The sequence below is a fragment of the Ovis canadensis genome, chromosome 23, assembly GCF_042477335.2.
Source record: "Ovis canadensis isolate MfBH-ARS-UI-01 breed Bighorn chromosome 23, ARS-UI_OviCan_v2, whole genome shotgun sequence".
Lineage (NCBI taxonomy): Eukaryota > Metazoa > Chordata > Mammalia > Artiodactyla > Bovidae > Ovis > Ovis canadensis.
Window position 1 is genome coordinate 63,690,009 of NC_091267.1, and position 23,432 is coordinate 63,713,440.

General features: G+C 45.7%; 1 protein-coding gene across 2 annotated transcripts in view; it reads left to right on the plus strand.

The window, feature by feature from the left end:
- The first annotated feature begins 3,281 nt into the window (after window positions 1–3,281).
- Window positions 3,282–23,432, plus strand: part of MAPK4 (mitogen-activated protein kinase 4) — a 173,911-nt gene continuing 153,760 nt past the window's right edge. Inside the window, exon 1 of one of the 2 annotated variants that reach the window (XM_069568579.1) lies at window positions 3,282–3,496. The gene's annotated coding sequence lies outside the window, so the exon portion shown is untranslated. The remainder of the gene's footprint in view (window positions 3,497–23,432) is intronic. The other variant, XM_069568580.1, reaches the window with a different exon arrangement.

A 23,432-nucleotide genomic window follows, 5' to 3' on the forward strand; every position in this document is an offset into this window, starting at 1 on the left:
CTGTACAAACTGCACATATGAGAATAGAGAGGAGTTAGATAGACAGATTAGATAGACAGATACATAGACAGACAGACAGGCAGACAGAATGAAGATAGGTCAGATCTCTCCCAAAACAGAGCACCCCAAGAGGGAGCAGGACACCTGGGCCAGCATAGGCTTACTTTTATGTCCTTTCTACTGGGACTCCACCTTCTAGAAGCCATAGTTCAGTCAGTTCCTTAAACATGACCAGTCCATACCACAAGGAGAGAGGCCACAAAGTCATGAACCCTGATGCCAAATTCTCCTTGGAATAGAAGGAGTGGGGTGCGGGGAAATTGTTTAATAAATCTAAATTGCCTCCCCTCCTCCACCTAGGCCCAAGTAAAAAATGGGTGTCACAAGAGACTGATTTAGCTAGCAGTTGTTGCGGTCCCTTTGGACTGATATCACAAAAGTACCGTAGATGGAGCGGCTGATGCACACATTTATTTCTCACCGTTCTGGAGGCTGGGAAGTCCAAGATCAGGGGGCTGGCACACTTGGTGTCTGGTGAGAGCCAGCTTCCTGGTTCTTAGATCATTGTCTTCAACCTGTGCCATTTTATAAGGGCACTGATCCCATTGCTGAGGGTTCTACCCTTATGACCTAATTACCTCCCAAAGTCCCCAGATACCATCACACTGGGGATTAGGTTTCAACATATAAATTTTGAGGAGACACAAGCATTCATTCTATAGCCACAATAATTTTTAAAAAGTGTATCTATCCACCCTAAGCAAGGTGGGCGTGGCATTTTCCTGATTAAGGCAGCAACTTCCTGCTTGTGTCCTGCAGGACCACTGCAGACATCAGCACCCTGGCCTAGCCAACAAGGTACAACTTGCATATCCAGTTGTAGACAGTGGGAAAATGCTGGTATATTTTTTTCCCTCAGGAAAAAAGAAGTCCAAAATAACCTGGTGGCTTTCCCATCCCCTAAGCTCTGTGTGGTTATTTTCTGCTGGTTCACCCCTACTTAGGCCAGCTTTTTCTTTAGGTGTCTTCTCTTGAGGGGAAAAATAAGGAACAACCTGTCTCCTGGTAGCAGCATCCACAGGAGGATGACAGCATGTGATATCAATGTGATAGAGGGAGTCTAGTGCCTCTTCACTCCCCTGGCATTGTGCAGTAATGGACTCCGATATTAAAATGCATATTTCACACCCTTGTCCCCCGATTTGGAGGATGACCATTCACTATGCATGAGCCATTCACTCATGCTCATCACACAGAGAAAATTACATTTTCCCAGTTGCCAAATGAAAGAGATAAATTATCTCACGTGGATAAGAACACTGCTTCCACAGCAGTTCCACAGACCCAAGACACTGATCTAAAGCACCCAGGAGGGAGAGTGAGATTTCCTGGGGTCTTCCTGGTCAGACGAGGTGGGACATTTGCCCTTCCAGCTTTTTTGGGTAAAATGAGCATCCTTGAACCCTCTTATTCTTCCTTCCTAGGAAACATGTTATAAAAGGAATAAATCAGCACAGAGCATTTCAGATTTATGCCTACCCACTGAATTGATAACACTTACTTGTAATGAAAATTAAAGAAGCAAAATGTTAAAATGTTTTCTTTGGGGAAAATACACTGGAATGTCTCACCACTGATGTACACGTATCTGCTTCTTGCACACTCTCTCCTTATCCCAGTGTATTTTTTTAGGTTAACGAGGATCAGATCACTGCTGTCTCTAGAATCTATTCCTAAACCTATTGGTGGCAGCAGTGGTAAAGAATCTGCCTGTTAACACAGGAGAGACACAGGTTCGTTTCCTGGGTCAGGAAGATCCTCTGGAGAAGGAAATGACAACCCACTCCAGTATTCTTGCCTGGAAAATTCCATGGACAGAGGAGCCTGGTGGACTATAGTCCACAGGGTCCTAAACAGCTGGACACAACTAAGCACACACACTTAAACCTATCAGTCCAGTTCAGTTCAGTCGCTCAGTCGTGTCCCTCTCTTTGCGACCCCATGAATCGCAGCACGCCAGGCCTCCCTGTCCATCACCAACTCCCGGAGTTCACTCACTATACACATATAATTAATAGCAATTGTATCTGTACAGTAATTACAGCTACCATTTATTATCCTTCACATGGACATCACTATTCTAACCACTTAATGCATTTTTCTAATATAATCTCATAATTTAAATTTTTTTGTTTTTGCCCATGTTACAATTAGCACAGTTATATGATTCACACAGTAATTCTTTCAACAGTTATCCAGCGCCTATTACACACCTGGAATTGTACGAGGCCCTGGAGGCTAAGGGGGGCGTGAAGCAGAACCAGAGTGCATGGCAGACCCTCCAGAGTGTTGAAGTGAGGTTCCCGCACTGATTGCTTTGGAAGTTGGGAGAAGAGAGGACTCAAGGCAGCTAAAGCCACTAGTGACCTCATTATACAATATTTAGGTTATCGTATTTTTCTCTGCCTAGAAAAGCGGCTTCTCGATCATCCCACTGGGGCGCACGCATTAAGCGACGCCCCTAATCAGTGTGGACCACTTTGGATTTGCCCGAAGGCACCACCTAAACGCTAATTATTACTAGTTTATGGGTCTAGTGGCTTCTGCTTTCCTTTTCTCTGGCTTCTTAAGTGTTGCTTCCCTTCTGTTAGTTTTATCCCGGCCGTGCAAAGGAGCACAGATTCACAGTCCCGGTGCCAGGCTCTGGACCGATGCACGTGCGATCGGTGCCCCCTCAACCTTCGGCGGGGTCCCCTCTCCCGCGCCACCCAGTCCGGGCTGTTCCCTTCTCCTCCCAGGCGCCCCCGCCTCCGGCCGCTGCATCAGAGCAGGGCGGACGCGGTAGAGAGGCCAGGGTTTCGGCCGAGCGCAGAAGCACTCCGCTTCCCGCCGCCCCATCCCTCGCGGGCAGAGCTCAAGGGGGTCCCCTCCCCCGGGGAAGAGTGAGGACAAGCTCCAAAGGTGATGGAGGATTCTGGGGAGCGTGCTCCCAGGCAGGAAAGGCAGGCTACCCCGGGGAGCTGGGTTCGACTCAGAGAACGCGGGTCCCCGGCCCTCCAGGTGAGGTTGCCTCCGAGAGGGCTGGGTCAGAGAAGGCCGGTCTACACTGCGCGCGCTCCGCCCCGGAACAGCGCGGCGGAGCGGCCCCGGGGCTTGCGGGAGGAGGGAGCCGGGCGCGCGGGGGAGGCAGCCGCCCCCTGCCGCCCAAGGCCGGTCTCCCCCGCGCGCCCGCCGCCGCAGCAGGTGGGGGCCCGGCGGGTCGGGGGCGGGGCCCGGCTCGGGGCGGAGCCGCGGCTGAGAGCGCGGGGCGGCGAGGACCCGGGCCGGGGCCAGAGAGGCAGCCGGAGCCGGAGCCGCGCGCCGCGCTGTCCGGGCGCCCGCGGGAGCTCGCCGCGCGCCGGGGCTGGGACCGGCTGGGCAGAGCGCGCCCGCGCCTCTGCCGCAGACAAAGACGCCGCTCGCTCCCGGGCCGCCGCGCTCTCGGGCTCTGCCTTGGGTAAGTGGCTCCCCCCTGCGCCTTCTTTCTTCTCCCGGCTGCCTGCTCCTCTCGGAGTTCCACGGGCTCCCGAGGAGCCGCAGAGAAAGGAAGAAATGAGACTTCTCGGCTCTCTCTGCAGTCCTCATTACACCTTAAAAAAAATTCCTGAACAAAAACCCTAGCCGATTTCACACTCGCGAGTTTCCGAGCGGTGGGACGTCTCCCGTGGGATCGGCGCGGCCGCCCTCTGTGACCCCTTGCTCCGCCAACTGAGCGCGCGAGTGTAGACCCTGGATCGGCGGTTTGGACGTGAAAGTGGACGCTGGGCTCCCCCGGGGCGGAGGGGCAGGGGGTGTAAGGAAGGAGGTCGTGGGGGCCGGTTGCCGCGAGGGGACCCTCATCTCCAAGGACTGCTCGGCGCGTTCTGGAGCGCCGAGGGGCGGTTCGCACTGCAAGTTCAGATTTGGATCTCGGTTATGGGGTCTGCCCCAGTCCCTTCGCACCCTGCTTTCCAGCCTTCTCCCTGTCTTGTTCATGGTTAATATAGCGCCCCCTACGCCCCACCCCACCGAAGCGCCCACTCTGCCCCTTCGCGGCCCCAGGGCGGGGGCTCCGGACGTCTGGGAAGGAGGAAGCCCCGCCGCGTTCCCGGCTGGGGGAACCCCAAACGCGTATCTGCGGCGGGAGGGCGGGCGACCGCAGGCGGAGAAGGAGGTTTGACATCACAGCGTGGTCCCCGGCGGCTCCCCCAGCCTCTTCCCGGGCTGCCCTCAGTCAGAAAAGGAATCCCGGCTGCCTTTTTTTTTTTTTTTTGCTTTTGTTCTGCCGGGAACTCTTCGGAATCCGGGGAGAAGCCGGGGCGGGCCGATACCCCCGGGAGGGGGACCTTGGAGGAAGCTCCAGGTGCAAACCCAAAGTGACAATAGGAGGCAGCAGCTGTCTCCCGCCCCCGAGTGGGAAAGAGATCCCGATCACTGATCAATGCTCGGGAGCAGGCAGTGGGTCGGCCGCCTGCCTAAGAGTGGGATGTCCGCCGCTGCCGCGCGGCGTCACGCGCCGCTCCCGCACTCTCGGAAACGCTTCCTCGAAACGCGCATCGCCATCCACGGATCTGTGTCTGGGACTTGATTAATGTCACCTCTGCCCGGGTTCTCTGAGGAGCGAGCGTCTGCTTCTATTCAGTTTAATAGCCTTTTATAGGGGCCTACGGTGTGCAAGGCAGCAGCCCTACGATTATCCTAAGAGATACTTAATGGAGCGCCTACTGTGTGCAAAGCAGGTGTGTTACGAACTTTTCGGTTTAGCGGAGTTTATTGAGTACTTGCTGTATTCACGTTACCGATGCTCTGACCGTATCTTAATAGGTATTTACTGAGCTACTACGCGTACAAGGTCGTTTTTGTTTGTTTTGTTTCTGAAGGGCTGCCCAGTGTGTCTTTGGGGGCGGGGGACACGTGGAGGCAAGGAAGCCAAAATATGTCTTCGAACCCTTCAATTCTTTTGGTAACCTGCCTTTAACTTTCCCGGACTGCTTGCTATGTGGTGTAGGAAGAGCTGGTCTGTACACTCCAGCTTGAGGGGTTTATCAGACGGGGGCAGGGCAGAATAATGAAAAGGACCTCTTTGCAATTCAGTTTCCTCACTTTAGAAAGAAGGAGGGAGGAGGTGGTTCCCTTTGTGCAAAGCACGGTGGTAGTTATTGCAGGGAATCAAAGGTTAATGAGGCAAAGCATTGACACTTAGAGGGGGGAAGTCTATGGTGGGGACAGAAAGACAAAAGACAATCAAGCCAGGAAGCTTGTGGGGTGGGGCATGAAGAGAGGGCCAAGATAGACCCCACCAGCCGCTGGCTCCAAACCGCGACCCTGTTGAGAGTGGCTTTAAAATTCTATCTTTCTGGTGGCTGGGGACGTAGAGGCAGAATCAAATGGTCTGAGGGCCCTACCTACTAAGAGATTAGATGAGTCTGTTACTCTGAAAGGGTCTTGAGACACACTGGAATATCAAGATTGGGAAGAAAACCATGGGTCTTCAGCCTCTTGGCATAGAGTTGTTGTATATAGGCTGTTATCAGGAAAATGTAGACTAGTAGGTATGATGTAGTCTAGTAGGAGTTCTTGTGATAAACACATAAACGGGCTGTTTGGGCAGCATACCTGGAAAGCTAGCAGCAAAGTCTTCCTTGAATTTAATGTCAAAAACAAAATTCTATGCTCATGGAATTGTGCCTTTCCTTTTATGAGACAGTGAGAAATTCTCTGTGTCTAGTATGGTTGTCTTTTTAACTTCAGCTCAGTTCAGCCGCTCAGTCGTGTCCCACTCTGCGGCCCCATGGACTGCAGCTCGCCAGGCTTCCCTGTCCATCGCCAACTCCTGGAGCTTTCTCAAATTCATGTCCATTGAGTTGGTAATGCCATCCAGCTCTCTCATCCTCTGTCATCCCCTTCTCCTGCCTTCAATCTTTCCCAGCATCAAGGTCTTTTCCGCTGAGTGAGTTCTTCGCATCAGGTGACCTAAGTCTTTTTAACTTGGCCTCCAGCAGTTTCTGGTAACTGCTTTTCCCTAGCTTCTTGGTAGGTTGATCTTTTTCTTCCCAAATCATTTCCAGTCGCCCTTGGGGGAAAAAAAAAATTTTTTTTTTTTAAACTACAAGTTATTAATTTTTTGTTATGAACTTGAAAGCCCCCTTCAGATCTTTTCTGGAAGTAGCCCCATTATGAAAGATACCTAGGAAATATAGTAAGCACTAGATGAATGACTTGGAGGCCCTGTACTTATAAGAGGAGGGAGGGAAAAAAGGTCAAAATCAGTCTATTTTCAGGGCATGAGTAGAGACATTGCCGCAGAGCACAGACTTGTGGACCTGGGAGCGGGGGAAGGAGAGGGTGGGGTGGACTGAGAGAGCAGCGCTGAAACATACACTCTGTCATATGTGAACAGACAGTGGAAGTCGCTGCGGAGCACTGGGAGCTCGACTGGCGCTCTGTGACCACCTAGAGGTCTGGGCTGGGGTGGGCAGGGAGGGGCGCGAGGGAGGGAACATGTATATACTTACGACTGATTCATACTGCTGTATGGCAGAAACCAACGCAACACTGTAAAGCAATTATCCTCTAATTGAAAAAAAAAAGTCAAAATCAGGAATTACAGGGAAAAATATAAACTGGCCTTGAAAGACAGAGTGTGATTTAGATAGGCAAAGAAGATGAACAAAGACCTCCCTTCCAAACTGAGGGAAAGGATGTCAGCCTAAGGGTGATGGAAACCAACCATCTTTTGAGCACTTTAGAAATCTGATAGCTCTTCATCTGGAAGAGGTTTGAAGCGCTGCCTGATCGTTTGGCTCTGTGCCCAGTTTTTTGCGCGGTGTCAGGCGGGGGCTTCACCCAGCCCGGCCTGGCGTTCACTTTAATTCCCACGGCTGGTGGCTGGTGAGGACCCTTGTCTCCTGTTCCAGCTGCAGGGAGCACTTCATCCCTACCATTCTTTCCAACATTCCTAGGGTTTTTTTCACCTGAGCCGAACTTGATTGTAATCTTCAAAGCCAAGACTGTGACTTGGTCTTTTCTCTACATCCTTCCCTCCCTGGAGGCTCGGGCGTAGTCTGCAGGGTAGGTGACTTTTATTCCAGAACCCTGGGTTTTCCATTCCTTCCACCTTTCCCTACTTCCTCAGGGCCTGACCTTTCTCCCTCTCTACCACTTTCAGCTCCTCAGAGCCTTTCACTGTATGAAAACTCAGGACAAAACCAACCTGCCATCAACCCCTTTCTCTTGACTTGGAGTGTAGGTCACTGTTCTGTCTTCCAGGGGTCCTTGTACCTCATTATAGAACGAAAGGCTTTATCCACCATGAGATTTCAGGCATAGACAAGTGGCTGTTGGAGGTAATTGGGGAGGCGAAGTGCCTTTCCTGGTGCTTCTGAAATGATGCTGCTACCACCTCCTCATGTAGCCAGTCTTGGCAAAGGTCCCTGTGGGCCCACGATCCACAAAAGTCTGGAGCCTTCATTGCTTGGTGGCTGGCGTGGTGGCCGAGGTCAGAGAGCAGTCCTGCATGTGCTATCCCGGCCTTTACTCGCTCTGTTCTTTACAGGTTAATCCTTTTCCAGACAGGATTCTTTCTTCCTTCCCCACATGTGCCGTTATTCTAAGGCTGGGATTCTCAGCCTGAGCACTCTTGGTGTCGTGAGCTGGAACATTCGCTGTGGGGCCTGTCCTGTGCATTGTAGAATGTTTAGCAGCAGCCCTGGCCTCTACCCACTAGATGCCAGTAGCATCCCACATCCCCTCCCCAAGTTGTGACAATGAAAAGTCCCCAGTCATTATCAGATGTCCCCTGGGGAGCAGAATCACCCCCTGTTGTGAGCAGCTGTTCTGAGGGGTACTGGTTACTCTGTGCAGTGCTTATATAACCATTCCCACTTTTTGGAAGAGGTCTCCTTTTTTGTAACTTGGTTTTCAAGACAGGAGACTCGGTAAATATAAGGTGTGTGTGTGCAGAGTTACTTCAGTCGTGTCTGACTCTTTGTGACCCTATGGACTGTAGCCCACCAGGCTCCGCTGCCCGGGGGATTCTCCAGACAAGAATACTGGGGTTTGTTGCCATGCCCTCCTCCGTGGGATCTTCCTGATGCAGGGATCGAACTTGGGTCTCTTACATCTCCTGCATCAGCAGGCCGGTTCTTTAGCCATTAGAGCCACCTGGGAGGCCCACAAGTGTGTAATGTACATTGTGGCATTTTCCATGTGAATAATTTCCTGAATCAGAATAAACATCCTTTGCAGGTCACATATCCTAATCTGGTCATCAGTCAATCTTTTGAGACAAAGCAAAAACAACCATCCTTCCCCCCCAAAAAAAACCCCGCAAAACACCTCTCAGCTTCTTCCCCAAGCATGTGTTTGATTTATATAGCAGAAATTCAGGTAGTAGAACCACTGTTGGGAACTACAATTGCCCACAGGGTCCTCCCAGCCCACTGCTCGGACAGTGGCTGGTGGGTGGTAGTGGAGGTGGGAAGCAGTGGGCGAGGATCCAGTTCTGGTGGGATAGGATGCTTGTGTAAGCTGAGCAGTCCTGTTTACGAAAGACAATGACCATGTGAGTGTGTGCTGGGGCCCTTCACTGGCCCTGGGTGGCGCTCTGAGTTTTCAGTTTCATTTGCTTCAGGTGAAGCTGGCTCTGGGCATCGTTGACGGCAGTGGCTGCACAAACAGGAACGTAGAGGCTTGCTGCTACCCGTGACTGTCAGGAACTGAGAGAAGCTTCTCAAAGACTTGACTTCAGGAGAGCACAGGGATCAAAACAGGATGGTTGAGCACAGAGTAGCCAGTACTTCTGTTCCTCAGTCAGTCCAGTCGCTCAGTCGTGTCTGATTCTTTGGGACCTCATAAATTGCAGCACACCAGGCCTCCCTGTCCATCACCAACTCCCGGAGTTCACTCAAACTCAATGTCCACTGAGTCGGTGATGCCATCCAGCCATCTCATCCTCGGTCGTCCCCTTCTCCTTCTGCCCCCAATCCTTCCCAGCATCAGAGTCTTTTCCAATGAGTCAACTCTTTGCATGAGGTGGCCAAAGTACTGGAGTTGCAGCTTTAGCATCATTCCTTCCAAAGAAATCCCAGGACTGATCTCCTTTAGAACGGATTGGTTGGATCTCCTTGCAGTCCAAGGGACTCTCAAGAGTCTTCTCCAACACCACAGTTCAAAAGCATCAATTCTTTGACGCTCAGCTTTCTTCATAGTCCAACTCTCACTTCTGTTCCTATCTGCCTTCAAAAGTAGAACTTCCACAGCATTAGCAGCAACTGCATCTTTGTAGGATGGAAGAAGGGGAGTGGCTAGTTCAAGTTTAGAAGCAAGATTCTTGAGTTCTGTCCAGTGAATGAAAGTAACTTAATGGACCTGGTAAGTGAGATTGGTCTGCTGCCCAAGTTATTGCTCCCGAAAGTGACTGAAACTCTTTTTGGGGTCACTATAATCGTATTTGAAAAGTTTACAGTAAGATTTGGATTCAGACTTCTATTTTGGACCACCCCAGTGTGAGGTGAGACTTTTCCTGTCATTGAAACAGGCCAGATAGGAAATACCTTCTGGGGGCAAGGTGGGAAAATAACTCGAGTCCTTAAATACTTAATAAAACAAACAAATAAAACCCCTCTATATTTCAGGCTTTTCATTCACCTACAGTGTTTTTCCTTAATCTAAACTGACCTGTTTTCAAGGAGGAAGAGAAAGTGCTATGATTTTTATCTAAATGTGCCTGGCTGTGCATGAAACTGATCTGCCAATACTGCCATTGTCTACATTTAACAAAAATGAAGACTCTTATTAGAAAATTTGATGTAGGAGGGATTCTTTGAAAAATTAGTAGTTTTTCTGTTTCTGTTTGAAGTGATTCAAGTTTTATAAAACTTTTCAAGAATCAAGATCAGTTTGGAGATTTGGGGTCAAATTTACACAGTATCGAAGAACATAGACTTGCAAGGGATCTTGGGGGTCAGTGACCAGCTCTCCTTGCCCCACTGTGTAAATGGGGAAACTGAGGCTGAGAGACGTTAGGTGGTTTGCCAAGGTCACGCAGAGGTCAGGGCCATGGCTGGGCAAGGAGTCAGGAGTTCGTCCCATTTTCTTGGACACTCAGTACCACTGGGGAAATAACTCGAGTACTTAAAAACTTAATAAACAAATAAAACCCCTCTATATTTCAGGCTTTCCATCTTTCCAGGTGAATGTTGGTGGAGGAAGAGCCAGGAAGGAAAAGAGCTTGATAACTTGTCTCATTTCCGTGTCGCCTAATCCTGATAGAACTAATCTCTGATTCAGACTGATTACATCTGCCCAAAGGTGTGTGCACGTACAGGTCTCGCTGGATAAAAACTGAAACAGTTGGATTAGTGGAACAAGATTGTTTCATAAAACTTCCTATGTACAGCACAGTGATTATAGTTAACAATGCTGTATCATATGTTTGAAAGTTGCTAATAGAGTACCAAATAGGAAAAGGAGTTTGTCAAGGCTGTATATTGTCACCCTGCTTATTTAACTTATATACAGAGTACATCATGAGAAACGCTGGGCTGGAAGAAGCACAAGCTGGAATCAGGATTGCGGGAGAAATATCAATAACCTCACATATGCATATAACACCACTCTTATGGCAGAAAGTAAAGAGGAACTAAAAAGCCTCTTGATGAAGGTGAAAGAGGAGAGTGAAAAAGTTGGCTTAAAGCTCAACATTCAGAAAACTAAGATCATGGCATCTGATCCCATCACTTCATGGCAAATAGATGGGGAAACAGTGGAAACAGTGTCAGACTTTATTTTGGGGGGCTCTAAAATCACTGCAGATGGTGACTGTAGCCATGAAATAAAAAGGTGCTTACTCCTTGGAAGGAAAGTTATGACCAACCTAGATAACATATTGAAAAGTAGAGATATTACTTTGCCAACGAAGGTCTGTCTAATCAAGGCTATGGTTTTTCCAGTGGTCATGTATGGATATGAGAGTTGGACTGTGAAGAAAGCTGAGTGCCGAAGAACTGATGCTTTGGAACTGTGGTGTTGGAGAAGACTCTTGAGAGTCCGTTGGACTGCAAGGAGATCCAACCAGTCCATCATAAAGGAGATCAGTCCTGGGTGTTCATTGGAAGGGCTGATGCTAACGCTGAAACTCCAGTACTTTGGCCACCTCATGAAAAGAGTTGACTCATTGGAAAAGACTCTGATGGTGGGAGGGATTGGGGACAGGAGGAGAAGGGGACAACAGAGGATGGGATGGCTGGATGACATCACCAACTTGATGGACATGAGTCTGGGTGAACTCCGGGAGTTGGTGATGGACAGAGAGGCCTGGCGTGCTGCAGTTCATGGGGTCGCAAAGAATCAGACACGACTGAGCGACTAAACTGAACTGAATAGAGTAGATCTTTAACGTTCTCATCACAAGAAAAAAACTGTAGCTTTGCATCAGTTCAGTTCAGTTGCTCAGTCATGTCTGACTCTTTGCGACCCCATGAATCGCAGCACACCAGGCCTCCCTGTCCATCACCAACTCCCGGAGTTCACGCAGACTCACGTCCATCGAGTCCGTGATGCCACCCAGCCATTTCATCCTCTGTCGTCCCCTTCTCCTCCTGCCCTCAATCCCTCCCAGCATCAGAGTCTTTTCCAATGAGTTAACTCTTTGCATGAGGTGGCCAAAGTACTGGAGTTGCAGCTTTAGCATGATTCCTTCCAAAGAAATCCCAGGGTTGATCTTCAGAATGGACTGGTTGGATCTCCTTGCAGTCCAAGGGACTTTCAAGAGTCTTCTCCAACACCACAGTTCAAAAGCATCAATTCTTCGGCGCTCAGCCTTCTTCAAGTCCAACTCTCACATCCATACATAAACACAGGAAAAACCATAGCCTTGACTAGACAGACCTTAGTCGGCAAAGTAATGTCTCTGCTTTTGAATATGCTATCTAGGTTGGTCATAACTTTTCTTCCAAGGAGTAAGCGGCTTTGCATGGTGATGAATTATTGTGGTGAACATTCCTGGTATATATACAAATTTTGGATCATTGTTTTACATCTGAAACTAATACAATGTTACATGTCAATTACATCTCAATAAAATTTTTGAAAAAAAAATTTAACTTTCTTTAATGTTGTTTTATATTGTCTTTACAGTAAATAGAATGAAACATTTATTTCCCTTTTGGGGAAAGGAATACGGATTCATTATGGAAAGTAGCAAGGTGAATGAAGATGACCCTTCTACCTGTGATAGACTGATCTGGTCATATTGTGCTATGTTTATTTCTAGTGTTTTTTCCTCAGCTCATTTTTAAACACAATTGAGATGACAGTGTGTTGTGTTGTGCTAAGTTGCTTTAGTCATGTCCGACTCAATGAACTGTAGCCCACCAGGCTCCTCTGTCCATGGGATTCTTTAAGCAGGAATACTGGAATGGGTTGTCACTTCCTTCAGGGAATCTTCCAGACCCAGGGATCCAACCTGCATCTCTTAAGTCTCTTACATTGGCAGGCGAGTTCTTTACCCCTAGCGCCACCTGGGAAGCCCATGCATATAATTTTAATTTTTTATCTTGCTTTTTCTCAGCTAGTATTGTAATAAGCAATTTCCATGTTATTACAAATGCTTTGTAAACATATTTTTAATGACTATGTAATTCAGTGCTTTGGAACCCTGTTAACTTACTACAATATTTTGTTATTAGTGGGCATTATTTTCTCCCAATTCTGATCACTTATACTTTTGCACTTATACTTTTCTATAATTAGGAGTGTTTTCTTAGTAAATATTTCCAGATAGTGAAATTAGTCAGCCAGGGGAAAGCACCATGTTAATACCTTGCTTTCTAGAACTGGAAATGATTTTACCACATCATTGACAACATAGGGTCTTTTATTTTTTCAACTATTTATTTAAGGTAAAAAATATGTTGCTTTCATTTGCATTTTGGTTACCAACATGGCTAAACATTTCTCTGTAAGAATTGTTACCTATTTGTATTTTTTGTTAATTGTCTACTTTTCTATTTGGGTTTAGTGCTTTACCAAAAAAATTGATCTGCTTGTAGAAAACCCATTTTTAAAGAGGAAAACAATAAACCTCTGATTGCATGAATATTATGAAGGGTTCCATCTAACCCTAATGTTCCACAGTTGCAATACTTCACGGGCTGTATTTCAGGCTGAACTCTTTTTGTCACAGTGATGGAGCTGCCTGTTCCATTCCTGAAGCAAGCTCGGGTGGACAGGGAGCTCCATCATCCAGCCAGCAGGCAGTGAGCACTTATTCAGTGCTTCTCAGGTACTGAATTCTCAATCCTTGCTTTGTGAAGTGGGTACTGTTTTACTGTATCCATTTAGATACGAGGAGAGTGATGCACAGAGAGGTGAAATAACCATGGTCCCATACACCTTTTAAAGGGTTCTGATCACCAATTCCAGCACACATGGGGTTTTTGCCACACCATCTGATAAATCCTCTGTGACACCAGCTGGGTGTCCTGTGGTTCAACTTGATTCTAACCCTCTACCCGAGATAGCATCAGATCTGATGCGTTATGAGCTCAGCCCCACAAGACTGCCCTCCAGCTCCAGTCTCAGGCCTGGTTGTCACCTGTGTCTCTGACAAAAGTGAAAAGTGTTAGCCGCTTAGTTGTGTCTGACTCTTTGTGACCCCACAGACTGTGGCCTACCAGGCTCCTCTGTCCATGGAATTCTCCAGGCAAGAATACTGGAGTGGGTTGCCATTTCTTTCTCCAGGGGAATCTTCCCAACCCAGGGGTTGAACCTGGGTCTCCCACTTTGCAGGCAGACTCTTAACTGTCTGAGCCACCAGGGAAGTTAAATCAGAGGTTCTCATGACTCCCTCCTTGAGTTCAATTAATTTGCTAGAGTGGTCGCAAAGATAGGTCGCCATTTACTCTCTAGATTACTGGTTTATTACGAAGGATATTAAAGTATGCAAATCAATAGCCAGATAAAGAGCTAGCCAGGGTGAGGGCCTTAACATGGGAGGTTCTGTCCTCGTGGAGTTTGGGGCCCAGCATGGTGGCATGTGGAAGCATTCTTGTTCTCCAACTTGGAAGCTCTCCAAACCTTTTGGATTTTTATGGAGGCTGCATTACAAAGGCATTATTGGTCAAATCACCAGCCACTGGCGGTTGATTCAATCTCCAGCTCCTTGCCCCAACCTGGAAATCAGGGAGTGGAACTGAAAGTTCCATCTCTTTTTCCACGGTTGGTTTTCTTGACGACCAGCCCCCATCCCTAGGTACTTTCCAAAATCGCATCATGAATATAAACCCAGGTGTGCTGGAATGGGGTTTATTATGAATACAGAGATACCCATTTCACCTTTGTGGCTCTGAAGCAATGTCAGGATCTGAGGACAAAGGACAATATTGTAACAAAAGATATTCCCATTGCATATATGGCTCAGGAAATTCCAAGGGTTTGGGGAGCTGTGAGCCAGGAACCATTGATATGAAGACCATATATATGGAAAACATATTTTGTTCATCTGAACAGGCAGATACATGTTCCTTGTAAATCACAACATTGAATCTATTTATTTTTGGCCGTGCTGGGTCTGTGTGTCGACTTTCTCTAGCTGCAGTGCATGGACTTCTTGTTGCTTCTCTTGTGGAGGAGCACAGGCTCTAGGGCGTACGGGCTCAATAGTTGTGGCACACGGGCTTAGTTGCCGCATGGCATATGGAATCTTCCTGGACCAGGGATCGAACGTGTGTCCCCTCCATTGGCGGTGGATTCTAAAGCACTGGGCCACCAGGGAAATCCACAGCATTACAACTTTCAACCACTGTTTCCCGCCTCTGAGTCTTCCCCGCAGTGACCTGCCTCCGTTAGTCTTTGAGAAAGCTGGGCTTAGGAAAACTAGCAACTTTTTCTGAACTCCATTGCCGATTACTAGGAGAACTTTGTGGTGTAAGGTAAATTTGCTACCTTAAACATCTTCTTAACTTTTATGTCTCTTAGCCTCTCTTCTGCTTCTCCATCCTTTTTATATCTCCTAGCTACATCTGGTAGTTCTTCTGACCTATCTTCTAAGTCTCACCGTGTCTCTTCAGCTGGGTCTAATCTGCAGTTAAATCCATCTGTTGGATTCTTAATTTCAGTTACTGAATTTCAGTTCTAGAATTTTTAGCTCTTTTTCAGATCTTTAATGTTACTTTATATAGTCCTGGTTCCTTGTTCTGAAATTTTTAAGCCCAGTTTCTATCACCATGAGCATAGTTATGTACTGTATCGTTGTCTTACATTCTGTGTCTGGTAATTTTTCCATCTGGGATATGTCTGTCTCTTCTGTTTGGTGTTTGTCCTAATTCTCATGTTGGTTCGTATTTATGTCATTGTACCTCCTCGTGTGCCTTGTTACCTTTGAATGTGTATTAGATGTGGTTTTGAAAAAAAATTTGTATAAATAATACAAAAATATTTGTATAAATACCATATTTCAATTAAGTACAATTGATGTACTTCAATCAATTAAGTACATTTTTTCAGATTTTAATCTCTGAAATTCAGATATAATTTACAGTTGATCAAGATGTACGTTTATGATTGGTAAGCATTTTCCCCTTTTTCATTGGCTCATGTAAAAAAAATAGAGCATCATATAATTAGCAGGACTGAAGGTTGTTGAAGTGGAATAATCTGAGACTTTGAATGATGATAAACGTGACAAGGGTTCTAGAGAGCCTTTTAAACAACCTCTGCCGGCTTTCCGGGTACCAGCAATCCCAGATCATTCCGGCACTTGAGATTTTCTAGGCCATCCAGATGACTGAAAATTTACTTTTTGTTTTGTCTTACTTGTAGGGCTTAGTCATTGAGGTCCCAACCACAGGCGTGAAGTGGCTTGTCAGGCTTTAACCTTGCGGATGCTCTGGGTCCCTGACCCTGTGAGGCTGTGAAGGTGATGCTCAGCTTTCCAGCTCTCTCTTCCTGCTAGACAGATTCTCCCCAACTCGCTAAGAGTGGCTTCTAAGACCTAGGGCCACATCTCAGGCTCATATTCCAGATCTGAAGCCTGAATCCCCCTGTCTCTTGAAAGCTCTTTGATACTTTTGTGTGTTGTGTGCTCAGATGCTCAGTTGTGTCCGACCCTCTGCAACCCCCTGGACTGTAGCCCGCCAGGCTCCCCTGTCCATGGGATTCTCCAGGCAAGGATGCTGCAGTGGGCTGCCGTGTCCTCTTCCAGGGGATCTTCCTGACCCAGGGATCAAATCCCAGTCTCTGACACTCCCTGCATTGGCAGGTGGATTCTTTAACCGCAGCGCCACCTGGGAAACTTCTAGGAATAATTAAGGCATTTCATCTGGGTTTCTTTGTTGTGGCACTGGGAAGGCTGGTTCTAATTATGCAGTTTATCACTGTCCGGAGGAGGCAGTAGTGAATCTCATCTGTCTCAGAGACTGACAGAAGAGCTTAGAATACCAGCTGCTCTTTGCTAGCTCATGGTTAGGGAGCTTCCTCCCTCCACTCCTAGTTTGTCATCCGGATTGTAACTGGAAAGTGGGGGTTGGGATGAATACATTTCCACAAACTGGACATAGCTAAATATAGATCTATTTCCCTATATAAAAGAGACGAATTCCACAGGCTTTTCTTAATAAGGTGGGTGACTTGGCAGAGAAAGCGGTTCTAGGAGTTGCTTCTGGATCCCCATCAGTCGTCAGTTTCCATCCGGCTTCTTCCTTCTCGTTTATACTGTCCTGCAGAGAGATGGGGTTTAGGACCAAGGACCCTGATGAGGGAGCAAGATGCTTTGTGTTCCAGCAACTGTTAGGAAGTAAAACAAAAAACTATACCATATTTGAGCTAGGTGAGGTTTCTTCCTTTCAGCATGGGCCCAGGCATTTCCATTTGGAGAGCGGAATTTCTCACCCCTGGCCGAGGCTATTCCTTGCAGAAACTGACCTGTTGTGTCCACAAGGCTCAGGGTGGCCTTTCCAGAGGACTCTTCTTAAATCTTATTTTTCAAAAGAAGCTCTGTGTTCCCTTCTGGCTTCTCAAAGGCATATGGTTACCTATGTTTTCTCAAAATCAGCTGCCAATTGTATTTTCCCCCTGCCTCAGTCCAACTCTTATAGAGGTTTTCCCAGCAGCTTTCGTGAAGCCAGAGAAATTTACCATGAGTTTCAAACTGATGGTATTGAGTTTGGAAAGATTGGGTGAAGGAGCACAGAATGGCAGGAAGCCCTCCCTCCCACCAAACCAGAGCCTCCACTGGCTTTTTTGAAGGGAGAGGGCTCTTGTGTTTATTTGGGGATCTTTTTTTTTTCCCCTGAAAACCTTAGAACTGTCCTCTCATAAAATTGCTTCTGCCCAGGGGACTGCAGGTCAGGAGTGTAGCCATTGGGTGTAATGATGAAAGGTATGTTATCAGGGATCTGTCTTTCTAGAAAGGCTTGTTTGTGGGGAGGGGAGGGTATCCCCACCACCTGTTTGGAGACCATCTCTTTTTACCTTTTGTGTATTCCATGATGATTTATTCAGCTTATTTGGATTTTCATTTACTTTTACAATATTTCACACATAGGAAAGATTACGTATAACTATTGTAACATATTGCATATAACTATGCATATTGCTAGAGATGGAAACCCTCCAATTAGCTTTTAATAACTGTCCTTAGGGACTTCCCTAGTGGTCCAGTGGCTCAGACTATGCACTCCCAATGCAGGAGGCTTGGGTTCGACCCCTGGTAAGGTAACTAGATTCCACACATTGCAACTAAGAGTTTGCATGCTGCAACTAAGACCCAGAGCAGCCAAACAGATAAACTGATAAATACACAAATATTTTTTAAAAGATAATTAAAAGAATAACTGTCCTTAAGCAACAAGTCTGTCATTCCACTCCTAAGTAATTCTAGATTGTAACTGATCCCTTTGGAAGAAATGATAAATGACTTAATTAATTTTGAAGAAGCAAATTTTCTATTCTCCCAGAAAATGTGCCCCCCATGATTATTTTTGGAGGCAGAACTGCTAGAAAACCCCACCAACCATAAGAACTTACGAACCAAGACGTCTGAAAACTCTTCAGCCTGAAAGGAAATGAATTAATTCCTCCGGCATGATTCATTTTAGGTACAAGCCAGCTTCCTTTATTTACCAGTAACTTAGACTCTTAAGCTGATTTTTCTAAATAGGTATAATTATTTTGGCATCAAGGCCATATTCTATATCTCTAACATCAGATTTTCCATTTATTTGAAGCTGAGGTTTTTCCCAGCCATTTTGAGACCGTTTTGTCTGCTAATAAGAGATAATATGCTGTGATTTCAATAACGTGTGAGAACCACAGGAAGTTCAGACAGAGTCAGCTGAGCAAATTTCTGTACTTGTCATAGAGAGCTGCACACTGCCTTCAGAATGTGTCTGTGGTAGCGTGCATGAGAGCTACGTCACTTCAGTTGTGTCCAATTCTTTGCGACCCTATGGACTGTAGTCTCTTCTGTCCATGGGATTCTCCAGGCAAGAACACTGGAGTGGGTTGCCCTACCCACCTCCAGGGCACCTTCCTGACCCAGGGATCAAACCTGCATCTCTTATGTCTCCAGCATTGGCAGGTGGGTTCTTTACCACTAGTGCCACCTGGGAAGCCCCGGTAGCCATAGTACCTTTTACCAAACTTTTTACCAAATAGAACTTTTAGAAGACTCAGAACAGTAAAATGTGATAGCTCTTTCAACAGAAATAAAAGGGACAGAGAAATTCAGAAATCTGCAATGATTTTATTGGTAAGAAGAGAATAAGGAAGATGATTGCAGTAAACCACTTAGAAGAGATGAGAAGTATGTTAACAATAGAATAACCACACTGACTGTTTTGAGCTTTCTGGAAAGAAGGAGCGAAAATGAAAAATGTCTTGACCAATTACTCTAACAACCCACACATCTGCTGTGTAATAAAGCCAGTGAAATACGGCCCATCAAATGGACAGGGAGAACTTTAGGGTGTACAGAGTAAAGAGAGAGAGAGAATTTTCTTTTTCTGCACTGTGGGAATTTGTCTAGTAAGTAGTTCTGGGCATGTCGTGGCCTAAATAACTGTAAAAATTTTCCTATACTTTACCGTTTTCTTGAGCTGAATGGAAATTAAAGACAAATAAAAGGCTTAGATCCTTAACTAATTTTGTTAGGTCTCTAGATGAAGGGCAGTAAGGAGTAGGAGTCCAGCAGGAAAATGCTTATAGTTTATTATTTTAGTTATAAGCTTGCTGTCTTATTTCTAAATTTTTGTGCGTGCATTCATTCTTCAGGAGTCATTCGCTGAATTTGTTAATCCTGAAAACCCCCTTTTTATGAGCAGTCTTTGAACCTGAAATGCATTTAAAGAATAAGAGAAGGTAAAAAAAAATCCTTTGACTTCTCTCTCTGATTTATTCAGAAACAGATCCCCAGAACCAAAGATCTATGTATAGGTCCTTTAGCAGCTGAATTTTATTTCACCAACAAACAATACTGTTTTGCTCTGCACTCCTTAGTTGAGGATTTAGCAACTAAACCACCACAATATATTAAATAACCTTCTCGTCTTCTGTCCCACCTTTCCTATTGGTAAGAAATAATAAGAGCATTATTATTTAATTATCACCACTCGAAGCTGTGTCAGATTTCAGTAATCTAAAACTATATTGTCTTAACCTGAGATTGTTTGAAATAAGATCTTTCCTGTCCAGTAATGGATACCTAGAAAAGGAGGTGGATAGTTACAGATACCGGGAGTCGAATCAGGAATATATACATACATAGTTTTGACTATGGGGTAATCATAAGCTTTGCTTCTGGAAGGACACATGAGACATTGTGAGTAGTGGCAAAGGAAGAAGTAACTGGTCACACAGGTGGTGGTGTTCAGTTGATCAGTCATGTCTGATTCTTTGTGACCCCGTGGACTGCAGCATGCCAGGCTTCCCTGTCCTTCACCATCTCCCAGAGCTTGCTCAAACTTACGTCCATTGAGTAGGTGATGCCATCCAACCATCTCATCCTCTATCGTCCCCTTCTCCACCTGCCTTCAATCTTTCCCAGCATCAGGGTCTTTTCCAGTGAGTCAGCTCTTTGCATCACATGGCCAAAGCATTGGAACTTCAGCTTCAGCATCAGTCCTTCCAGTGAACACCCAGGACTGATCTCCTTTAGGATGGACTAGTTGGATCTCCTTGCAGTCCAAGGGACTCTCAAGAGTCTTCTCCAACACCACAGTTCAAGAGCATCAATTCTTAGGCGCTCAGTGTTCTTTATGTCCAGCTCTCACATCCATACATGACTACTGGAAAAACCATAGCTTCGACTAGACAGACCTTTGTTGGCCAAGTAATGTCTCTGCTTTTTAATATGCTGTCTAGGTTGGTCTTAGCTTTTCTTCCAAGGAGTAAGCATCTTTTAATTTCATGGCTGCAATTACCATCTGCAGTGATTTTGGAGCCCAAGGAAATAAAGTCTGTTCACTGTTTCCATTGTTTCCACATCTATTTCCCATGAAGTGATGGGACTGGATGCCGTAATCTTACATGTTGAGTTTTAAGCCAGCTTTTTCACTCTCCTCTCTCACCTTCATCAAGAGGCTCTTTAGTTCCTCTTCACTTTCTGCCTTAAAGGTGGTGTCATCTACATATCTAAGGTTATTGATATTTCTCCCTGCAATCTTGATTCTGGCTTGAGCTTCATCCAGCCTGGCATTTCACATGATATACTCTGCAAATAAGTTAAATAAGCAAGGTGACAATATACAGCCTTAACATACTCCTTTCCCAATTTAGAATCAATCCGTTGTTCCATGTCCAGTTCTAACTGTTGCTTCTTGACCTGCATACAGATTTCACAGGAGGCAGGTAAGGTGATCGGTATTCCTATCTCTTGAAGAATTTTCCATAGTTTGTTGTGATCCACGCAGTCAAAAGCTTGAGCGTAGTCAGTGAAGCACAAGTAGAGGTGAGGGAAGGGATTTTTAAATTTTATAGTTTTCCATACTATTTAATTTTTACCATGAACCTATGTTTTTATTTAATAAGCAAATATGGGGGAAAATTAAGAAAGTACAAAACAGAAAATAAGCCACTGTATGTGAGATCCTGCAGCTCTGAATTTAACCTCTGGATTCCTTTCTCAGTGGAAATTCTAGCTTTTATGAGTCTGTATCGACTCAGTTGTGTCATCCTCCATGGTTTTGTGTAACTTATCTTATGTAGCATATTTTCAGTCCCTCTCATGCCTGTGTTTCCTTTGAGCTTCACAATGGCACTGTCCAGTATGTTGGACTGGTGTTATATGATTCCCATTTTACAGGTGAAAAGACTGAAGCTTAAGAAAGATAGGTGACTTGTCAGAGGTGACATGTTCACTACCCATGAAGTCAAGTTCAGTGTGCCTTTAACCCTTGTAGAAAGAACTTGGCCATTTATTTTGGACATTAAAAAATATTCCAAGCTCTCTCCTCTCCGGTTTCATGCCATAGCATCTATTTCATTCTGTTTTATATCATGGTTAGATGTGTAATTGTTTTCCTCATTAATTTTTATCACCCTAGGCTGTCTGTCTTCTTTCTCTAGCCTTTCTGTGTCTGGTCCATTTGATGCATATATTAGTTCTTAATCTTTGTTTTATGGAATTGGATACTCAAGGTACTTCCTCCTACATAATAATCCATTTTTAGGAAAACAAAATAGTAAAAGCCATTTCCACAAGACTTATATCATTGTCCACAAGAGAATTCAAGCCACATAATGTTTGAGCTGGAAGAAAACCATCTTTGTGAGTATTTATTTTGTTTTAGAAATGAGGAAACTAAAGATCAAATAAGTGGCTCAAGATCACACAGGAGTGAGAGGTGACTTGGTATCAGAGGGCGGTTCTCTTTCAGCCCAGCCTGGCTCCTGCTGCAGCAATCATTACAGACACGTATTCTTCTCGTCATCAGGCATTTAGATGAATGGTCAGTGCCAGCAAAAGAGAGGTCACACTTGAAGCAGTAACCATGAAGTGGCAACTGCAAAAAGAAGATGAGGTTTTGAGCTGATTTTTCCATGTTTTAGTGAATGATTTTGCAGTTTACTTCCTTTTCAAGCAAACTTGGTATATACATGCCAGCATTTCCACAAAAGGATTGGGAGTAGGAATCTTTTAGATGGTAAGTGATTCCCACCTTGAGCATTTACAATAGAGTCAAATCACCCTCGCTTGTGGGCCAATCTAGGTGCATAGCATCAAAGTTTTGAATGAGGAATTAATAGTGTTTTCTGTCTTACTTGTTGACTTTTTAAAATGCGAGCCATTCCTGGCTTGGTGAATAAGCCACCTGTTCTCCTCTTAAATGAGGAGTGACGAGTTCTCCAGTTCCTAAATTCACCCCTGGGTACCTGAGTGCTCGAAAGTGATTCCCAGTTTTCAAATATGCTGAGAAGGGAGCTGGAAAGAATTTTTTTTTTTTTTGTCTGAAGCTATGCAGAGGAGAAACAGGAGGATAAATTCCAAATAGGGCGACAGTATCAAAAGTGTGAAGACCGGGGGAGCCCTGGGTGTCGGATTCACTAATGAGACAAAATGCCTTTTTATGACGTACGTTCTTTTTCATGCCACCTCCTATTGGATTCATACAGTCCTCAAAGGCACCAGCTCCAGAAGGTCTCGTTGTAAAAGACATCAGGGGAACAGACATCTTTAAAAATTCATTTCAGTTCAACAAATATTTACGGTAGGTGCTGTAGGAGAGTTACGGTAAAAATCGCAGAAGACCAGCCCAGCTTTTCTGGAGATTGGAGTCTGTGCTCTCCAAACTTGTCTGCATGTGGGAATCATCTAAGGACCCTCAAAAATCACTGAGGTCTGTGTCCAGTCTACCACCCCCGATCGAGCTTGTGATCCAGCTGGTTTGGGATGTGGCCTAAGGTTTGGAACAGTTGAAAAGAGAATTCTAAAAGTGGAGTCAAATTTGGGAATTAGTGGTCTGTGGAGTGGTTTTCAGCCTTGACTGACTATATTAGAATCATCTGGACTATATATGTCTGTCTGTACATATGTATGTGTATGTGTATGCACGTGTATATAACCATAAGCATATGCACACGTGTATACAAATGCATGTGTGTATAAGCATGTGTATGCATGGTCATATACCCACATGCATAATATACATACAGGGCTTCTGTGGTGGCTCAGATGGTAAAGAATCTGCCTACAAAGCAGGAGACCCGGGTTTGGTCCCTGGGCCAGGAAGACCCCCTGGAGATGGGAATGGCTACCCACTCCTGTATTCCTGCCTGGAGAATCCCAGGGACAGAGGAGCATGGTGGGCTACAGCCAGTGGGGTTGCAAACAGTTGAACACAGCCGAGTGACTGGCACTTTGTTAGCCCTTATACATACATGCCCAGGCTCCAGCTCTTGAGATTCTGATTTACGTG